Raw genomic sequence first — 9,148 nt, 5'->3', positions numbered from 1 at the left:
CCTGGAACTGAAGTGAAAGATTAATAGAGAATGATTGGTACAAAAGCCTGCCCCCAGCTACCTTATTATTCTACTGCTCTTTTGCTAAAAGGGGAAGTTTAACACTGATATTCCAAAAGGGAACACAGAGTAACAGCTGACTGTAAGTGAACCACTCACAGGAAATGCTCCCTCACAACATATCACACACAGCAACAGAACATCTAAATAAGATATCCCTGGACAGACGCCACTGGGCCATAAACTCTATGTTGGTTTGAAGACCAGCCTTTGAAGCATACTATGTTAGATTTGGATGGGAAGTTAAAGTTGATTTAATTCAACTTCCTTTCCAATGCATAAATCCCCTCAAGAACTTTCCTGAGGAAGGTCCTCAGGAAAGGAAGTAAGAAGTTATTACTTCACAAGTTTGTCACTTTAATGTTGAATTCTGTAACCCTTCCTCCCCAAACTCCATTAAATGTTTGTAATAATGTTTTCTCCTTAAGGGAGCCGTACTACCCACCCCCACAACCACTGCAACAGCAAAAGTGTTTTTGTTGTTGTTGTTTGTTTGTCTGTTTTGGGGATTGGGCTGTTTCCTTAGTTTCTTTAAGTGAAAGCAGTAATTCATATGGTTTCCAACCTTTAGCCACCCTGGTCACTTTCTCAGGAGGGTTTTAGATGATCACATGATTCGCCAAGTGACTGATGGTCTCATAGGACAGATCCAGTGGAATTATGACCAGTTTTGCTTTAGAGAGTGTATGTATTAAATACATTTGAATTGCATTTACGTTATAATGATCTTATGTTCAGTTATAATCCCAAAGCATCTTTCCTCAACCTGTTGTAGAGTCCGTTTGAACTTGTGCAGGGTATTTTAGAAAAAATTTTAATGAAACTTTGCATTTACTGCTGTTAACATTTAATAGTTGTTTGCTTTAACCGTATAAGTAAAAAAAATAAAGATTCGGGGTGATGACTGATTCTTCACTGCTAATGTGAAGTAAATTTTGAACTGATAAAGTTTTCCCCTAAGGTGACGTGCCTACTTTGCAGAATTTCTGGGAATGATCTGTCCATTCCCTATACACTAAAAAGTAAATTGGTCTATCTCTTTATACTTGCAAGGAACACAAGTAGTCCCTAGCATAGGTTTCCCTTTGACATCTTTATAGCATTAAAGTGACCAACTAAAAAAATTTATTAGTTGCAACAAAGTATCACATTTATTGAATTCTGATTCAATTACCCCATATATCTATCTTCTTTAGCTTAATTTTTGTCTCTAGGTTTCACAATCACTTGGTCTCCACATCAGGTTTTTAAAACAAAGAATAGCAAAAACAAAAACTAAGAGTCCTTTGACATGCTCCTAAGATTTCAGTTAGCTTAACAACGAGCTACTAATTAAAGTTCTTTAGTAGGTTGCTCAATCATAAATAAATACCCAAACATATCTTCTTACTTCCATGTGTACAGTATGATACATTTTGAAAACTTAGAATAAATGGCATATGTGAGAAGAATAATAAAACATAGGAAAGAAGTAGGATCAATGCTTTACTTTTACATGGAAACAGATTTTTAGTAAAACAGTTCAAGTCATTTCAAGGAGGAATTAATCTTTTTCATTATGTTTCAAATTAATTTTTATCCAAACAAACAGGGATATTTAAAGGGAGAAATCTGGGGTTAGAAATTTAGAAAGAATTGTGATTTAATTTCAATCATCTTGATATTCTATGTTTTTATTGAAAAAGTCTCATCAAGATTGAAATAGGGTGACTCAGATATTTTCAGTCCAATAATTCTATCAAGTGCCATACACTAATCACAACTGGCTTAGATTAGCTTCATTAATTTCTTAATTTTTTTAGATATACAGATGGTAGAATATATTTTCACATATTATACATCCATGGAATGTAACTGATTCTATTTAGGATCCCATTCTTGTGGTTGTAGATGATGTGGAGTTTCACTGGTCGTGTATTGATACATGAACAGAGGAAAGTTGTATCTGATTCATTCTATTGTCTTTCCTAATCCTATCCTTCCTCCCTTCCCTTCATTCCTCTTTTTCTAATCTAGTGTCTTCTATGAATGGATGTGGGAGTAAGAGTAGTATCCAAAGAGTGAAGAGCTGAAGCCAGAATCAATATAAGGAACAGAAAAAGAATCATCAGAGAAATAGGAGAAGGTCCAGCAAGATGCAGTACTACAGTGGCCAGGGAGAAGGAGCCTCAAGACTTGAGGGACATTCTCCTCCTTCGAGGAGATTCCAGCTATTAACGCTCAGAGACTGAGGAAGAGGGTGGTACAGAGCCTGAGGGGTTCAGAGGTTTTGAGATGGAGGCCACAAAAATGACTGATAAAAGGAACAGTGGCATCTGAGATAGGCAGAGAGAGGTTAGTTTCCCAAGGGAAGAAACTCATTTCTCTGCAGTTACTGGGGAGGAATGAGAGGCAGCAGTAGTGCCAATGATATTATGAGTAAAAAAGGGGACATTAAGATGCACATATTGGCCTTGGTAAAGCAAGAAGCCATATTATCCCTTGAGTTTGGTGGTAGGGAGGCCCAGGAAAACATGGGGATAGGGAAATGGCCCAAATCACTGAAACCTCTTTCCTGAAACATAGAAGACTGTTGAGAAGCATTTTAGGATCAATACACACCTGAACTAAGAGTCAAGATGCAGAAATCAGAGCCCAACCTAGGCAAGTCAAGTGATCTGCTTTTTCTATTCGAAGTGGATTTTCCTAAATACTGCACACCCCATGGGACAAGGAGACAGAAGAAACATGTTTACTTTAAACTGTGGCCAGTGAGCACATACAGGATTGAAAGATATCAGCTCCCCCCCACCCCAGTGATTCCCCCATCCTTCCAGCCAGCTGTGTGGCATTGTCACCAGCCAAGGGAAGTTTGGGATTAGGACAGGAAGCAGTGACATTATGATTAGACTATGTAATCCCTTCCTGTATTTTCACATGGTAAGAAGCTGATGAGTAATATGGGACCTCTCCCAAAATGTTTGTTGAAATATATTGAATTTCTTTTTAAAAAATTCTTTATAGTTATATACATTTTTTTTTAATTTTTATTTTTTATTAGTTGCTCAAGACAATACAATGATTTTGACATATCATACATTTGATTCAATGGGGGTATGAATTCTCATTTTTCAACATGTAAAGATTACAGGATCACATTGGTTATTCAGCCACGTATATACATACAGCAATACTAGTGTCTGTTGTATTCTACTGCCCTCCTTACCCCCCTCTCCTTTCGCTCCCCTCCTATCACCTCTCTCTACCCAATCTACTGTGACACATTTCTCTCTCTCTTTTTTTCCTTTCCCCTCACACCATCATACATGTATTTTTTATAATGATGAGGGTCTCCTCCCATCTTCCATGCAATTCCCCTTCTCCCTCCCATTCCCTCCCAACTCTCTTCCCTGTTTAGTGATAATGTTCTTCTCATATACAATTTTTATATACAATTTTTAAGTTATATATTTCTTTATAGTTATATACAATTTTTTAAAGTTATATATATTTTTTAAAGTTATATACACCCTGACAATCCCCAAAGCATGGAACACAGTTCAGTCCCCAGCACTTCCCAGCCCCTCTCCTCCATCCTGCTCCCTGAACTCCACTGATCCCTTTTCAGTTAAAGTGTATTTTTCTTATTTTTATATTTTAATTTAGGGTCCTCTAGATACACCTGATGTCAGGACCCACCATGCCACATCCATGTCATTATCCATGCCATGTACATACAAAAATTTGGTCAGATTCATTCCACTGTTCTTTGCCATCCCCCTTCTTCCTCCTCCTCAATCCCCTTCATCTACTTTACTAATCTTTCCTCTATTTTGATGAAATTCCCTCTCACATTTTTTATACCCCTCCCCCTATTTTGGATTGGCTTCCCTATTATCAGAGAAAACATTCGGCCTTTGACTTTTTTGGGATTCTCTTATTTCCCTTAGTGTAAGAGTCTCCAGTTCCGTCCATTTACTGGCAAATGCCATAATTTCATTCTTTTATGGCTGAGTAATACTCAATCGTATATATATATATATATATATATATATATATATATATATATATATATATATATATATATATATATTACATTCTCTTTATCCACTCATCTGTTGAAGAGCCCCTGGTTGGTTTCATGGCTTGGCTATTGGGAATTATGTTGCTATAAACATTGATGTGGCTGCATCATTATATTATGCTGGTTTAAAATCTTTTTGAAATATACTGAAGAGTGGGATAGCTGAGTCAAATAGTGGTTTCGTTTCTAGTATTCTGAGGAATCTCCATACTATTTGTCAGAGTGGTTGTATTATCTGCAGTCCCACCAACAGTGTATGAGTGTACCTTTTCCTCCACATCCTTGCCAACATTTATCATTATTTACATTCTTGATAATTTGTATTCTGACTGGAGTGAGATGAAATATTGACATAGTTTTGATTCACATTTCCCTAATTGCTAGAGATGTTAAATTTTTTTTCATATATTTGTTGACCATTTATATTTCTTCTTTTGACAAGAGTTTGTTTAGTTTTTTGCCTGTGTATTCATTGGTTGTTTTGTTTTTGTGGGGTTTTTTTGGGGTGTGTGTGTGTGTGTTAAGTTTTTTAGTGCTCTATATATCTTGGAGATTAATGCCCTATCTTTTATTCTGTAGTCTCTCTCTTCACACTCTTGTTTCCTTTGCTGTGCAGGAACTTTTTAATTTGATGCCATCTCATTTATTAATTCTATATTTTCTTCTAGAAGTAGCAGGGTTTATGTGTTTAAATCCTAGGTCAACTTTGAGTTGAGTTTTGTGCAGGGTGAGAGATAGGGTTAAATTTCATTCTACTACGTAAGGATTTTCAGTTTTCCCAGCACCATTTGTTAAAAAGGCTATCTTTTCTCCAACATGGGTTTTTGGCACCTTTTTCTAGTGTCACATAACTGTATTTATATGGATTTGTCTCTGTTTCTTCTATTCTATGCCAGTGGTTTAGTCAGAGCAATCAGGCAAGAGAAGGAAATTAAAAAGATACAAATAGAAAAAGAAGAGCTCAAATTATCTCTGTTTGCTGACAACATAATCCTTAGTTTGAAGACCCAAAACACTCCACCAGAAGATTTCTAGACCTCATAAATGAATTCAGCAAAATAGCAGGATACAACATTAACACTCATAAATCCTCCAGTGATGAATCTGCTGAAAAACAAAATAGGAAAACCATCCCATTCACAATAGTTTTAAAAAAACACAATAGTTTTAAAAAAAACACTCCATAACATAAGAGGTGAATGCTCTCTACAATGAAACCTATAGAACACTAAAGAAAGAAATCAAAGAAGACCTTAGAAGATGGAAAGGTCTCCCATGTTCTTGGATAGGCAGACTATTATTGTCAAATGTCCATACTACCAAAAGTGCTATAGAGTCAACTCAATCCCCATCAAAATTTCAATGACATTCTTCACAGAACTAGAAAAATCAGTTTTTCTGAAATTCATTTGGAAAAATAAGAGAGTCAGAATAGCCAAAGCAATCTATAGTGAGAAGACTGAAACAGTAGGCACCACAATACCTGACCTCAAATAATACAAACAGCATGGTACTGGCACCAAAACAGGCTTGAGGACCAATATATTGAATTTCATTTGAATGATTAGGAAATCACAGCTTTCCTGACACCCAAGAGTGCCGTGCCCCCATAACAATAGTGCAGTGAAGAAGTCAGTGTCACCCTGATCTTGACAAATATCTAGGAAGCCCATGCTTATGTCTCAGGGAGAATGCTGTTGGTGGTTGGTTTTGATAATCCAAACATGTGAATAAAGAAAGTATAATTGGTGATTAAGTACTTTAAGTTTCCCACAAGCAAAGTTATATTTCAAGTATTGCTAATAGTAGCATAATTTTTAAAAATCTTTTTTATTTGTTTTTTTAATACATGATAGTAGAATGCATTTTGACATATTATGCATGCATGGAGTACAACTTCCCATTCTTCCAGTTGTACATGATGTGGAATTACATTGGCTGTATATTCATATACAAACATAGGAAAGTAATGTCCAATTCATTCTTCTATCTTTCCTATTCCCACTCCTCTTGCCTTCCCTTCAATCTTCTTTGTTTAATCCAAAGTACTTCTGTTTTTTCTTGCCACCCACACCCTTATTATGTGTTAGCATTCACATATCAGAGAGAACATTCTGCCTTTGGATTTGGGAGATTGGCTTGTTTCACTTAGCATGATAGTCTCCAGTTCTATCCATTTACTGGCAAATGTCATAATTTCATTTCTCTTTATGAGTAATATTCCATTGTGTGTGTATGTATATATATGTGTGTGTGTGTATATATATATATATATATATATATATATATATATATATATAATATTTTCTTTATCCATTCATCTGTTAAGGACACCTAGGCTGGTTCCATAGTTTAGCTATTGTGAATTGAGCAGTAGCATAGCATAATTTTCAAATGCATTTCTGGCATGAATATGACTACAATCATTAGGGCAGGAGGAATGAAAAGTGTCTCAGAGAACTAAGTGTCAATATTATCTTTGCTACTGATCTAAATCTTGTTGTTGTTTGGGAAAGGGACAATATTTGAGTGATGATTAACTCAATGCTCATCAAAAACACTGAAGAAGGAGGAAAAGAAACTACAGAAAGAGTCCAGGTGATAGGCAGGAGACCATATCCCAGGCCAACTGCTACTCTGAGACAGTCTTGATTTTTCCACCAACTTTCCCTGAACCAATTCATATTCTCTTTCTCTGGTACTGGGAATTGGACTCTGGGGTGCTTTACCATAGAGCTAAGTCCCAAGTCTTTTTTTATTTTTTACTGTGAGACCGGGTCTTACCCCTTCTGAGTCACCAGGACTAAAGGTGTGCACCATGCCTAGCTCCAATTTTCTCTTAATAATTGTCAGATTCTTAAGTTGTTGGGAGTACAACAGAGATAAAGTGCATGAATGTGACTTAAATTTTGTTAAGCCATATAAACTAAGAAGTATTAGATACCTATTCAGATAATTTCTTTAATCCTTACAGAGATATGCTTAGCTGTTAACTTCATCATGATGTGAAATGATCAGCTTTTCATGGTTTATTATTATCTCCATTTTATTATTTTCATTAGCAACATCATTATACTCATCATCGTATCAATTTTTGAGGGCATACTTTGGCCCCAGAACAATGGTATGTAATTTATTAGATTAACTCTTTTAAAAATTCTCATAACTATTTTAAGAAGTAGGCATAATTATTGTGTTCATATTGGGGAGGTAGAAAGAGGAGAAATAAATACAAGAGAAGTTAAATGAGTTGGGTATTCAAGTGCATGTGGCAGAACCATGACTCAAACCTAGAGCTCTTTGCCTCTGAAATCCTAAAGACTCAATTTCTTATAATAAGATCTTCACCATCAAATGATATTTCCAAATATCTGGAAAAGATGGTTCCAGATATTTCCATTTCAGTCAGGAAGTTAATGATTTGTATAATTTGAAGTTCTCAGGTAAGTGTTGTATATGCAAACATGTATATTTTTGTCTGAGGAAAAAGTAGAAATAGCTCCTTTACTCAAAAAAACTTCCAGTATGATGGAAAAGTATGTATTTAAGAAAATAGACATGAGAACATCTAATGCATTTTGTATTCATTTCTTCTTCTTTTTCTTTTTCTTTGTTGATCTCTTTTTCATCAAAGGAGTGAGTACTTGGCCTCATCCAATATAATAGTTTTATTTTTAAGACACACAACAGATCATTTCACTGAATTTTTATAACATACCTGTGGGAAACTAGGGACTAGTCTTCTATTTTGAAGATGGCAAAACTGATACCTGAGATATTACATGATTTGTGTACTGTTACATTTCACTTGTTCATTCAGAAAACTTTACTGAGTTCCCACTCTATGCCAACTACTGTGCTAATTGCTGGCTTTGTCTTTCATAACTACTGAAATGGTGGAGTAAGGACTGTTGTACATAGGTGACCGGGAAGGTGGAGTCATAGACTTGAAGCTGGGAGGACAGGACTGCTGGGAAAGGTTTGAAAGAGGTAATATTTGAAGGCAACTTGGAAAAAAAAGGAGTGGAATTTCCTAAAGAGAAGAAAGGGAAGACAGGAGGTTAGTGGGTGCTGTGAGAGTCCCCTTGCAGATGTGGTTGGCATTCTTGTGGTTCCTAATTTGGGGTACATTTCACTGAATGAAGCTGCCGTTTTCAAGGAAGGTTGTGATTTGAAGTGGCTGAATGGAATACTGGAAAAGAAGGTGTTTTGGGGGTGACTCTGCTTGCGATCTCTCTGACCTTGGGCAAATTATTTAATTCCTCTGAGCCTCAGTTTCTTCTGACATGAAATGAGAATAATAATACTGCCTACTTCATGGTTATTTATCAGAATTAAATGAATGAAACATGTCTCTGTTTGTCCCATAGCATAAATTTAATACATATTATTTTGTCCCCACTTTCTCATAAATAAAGAATTGACATTATTGCAATCTTTATTCCCCCCGCCCCCGGAACTAAATTCAAGAAAAGCCGAATAACTTGGTCACTCAACTTGCGTGTGACAGAATCACCATTCTTGGTTTTCCATTTTTTGATTTCAAGAGAAATGAAAACTCACCATTCTCATGGACCCAGACTTCCTCAGTTGCTTTGAGGCCAAGAAGGGCCCAAAATAATAACTCTAAAACCTACAGATAAAAGGGAAAGGCCTCTATCACAGACCTTCTGAAACGATGGCATCATTTTTAAGAGTTGTTGCATTTTGTACTTGCAAAAGAACATGGTGACATTTGGCAAAGACATAGTGCTGGACATTGTATCCCAGAATGCTGGATGAGGTCAGGTTGAAACACCTGACAGAGCGGAGCAGCCGCCTAGTTCCTCCATCCTGCCTCAGATCTGTTCTTCCCTGCCCCCACTCCATCCATGGTGATGCGGCCCCCAGCTACCATAGTACACACTTCCGTTCTTGTCAAGCAGCCATGTAACTGGGTACTTTGGGGGTCTGACTTCATCGCTTGTTTGTGATCTCCCTCCTGGAGCAAGGATTTTCACTCAGAATTCCCACATGGGGACTTCA

General features: G+C 36.5%; 1 non-coding gene across 1 annotated transcript; it reads left to right on the top strand.

Moving 5' to 3' along the window:
• The first annotated feature begins 918 nt into the window (after nucleotides 1-918).
• LOC124088964 (U12 minor spliceosomal RNA) lies at nucleotides 919-1,064 on the top strand. Its single transcript, XR_006850532.1, has one exon. It is a non-coding gene; the product is annotated as a U12 minor spliceosomal RNA (small nuclear RNA).
• The last annotated feature ends 8,084 nt before the right edge of the window (nucleotides 1,065-9,148 follow it).

This window comes from Marmota monax, unplaced genomic scaffold (assembly GCF_021218885.2).
Source record: "Marmota monax isolate L192 unplaced genomic scaffold, Marmota_monax_Labrador192_F-V1.1 WCK01_AAM20220418_F8-fsc00081, whole genome shotgun sequence".
NCBI classification, from domain to species: Eukaryota; Metazoa; Chordata; class Mammalia; order Rodentia; family Sciuridae; genus Marmota; species Marmota monax.
Note: the sequence above shows the minus strand (reverse complement) of the source record. Positions and strands in the feature narration are given on the sequence as shown.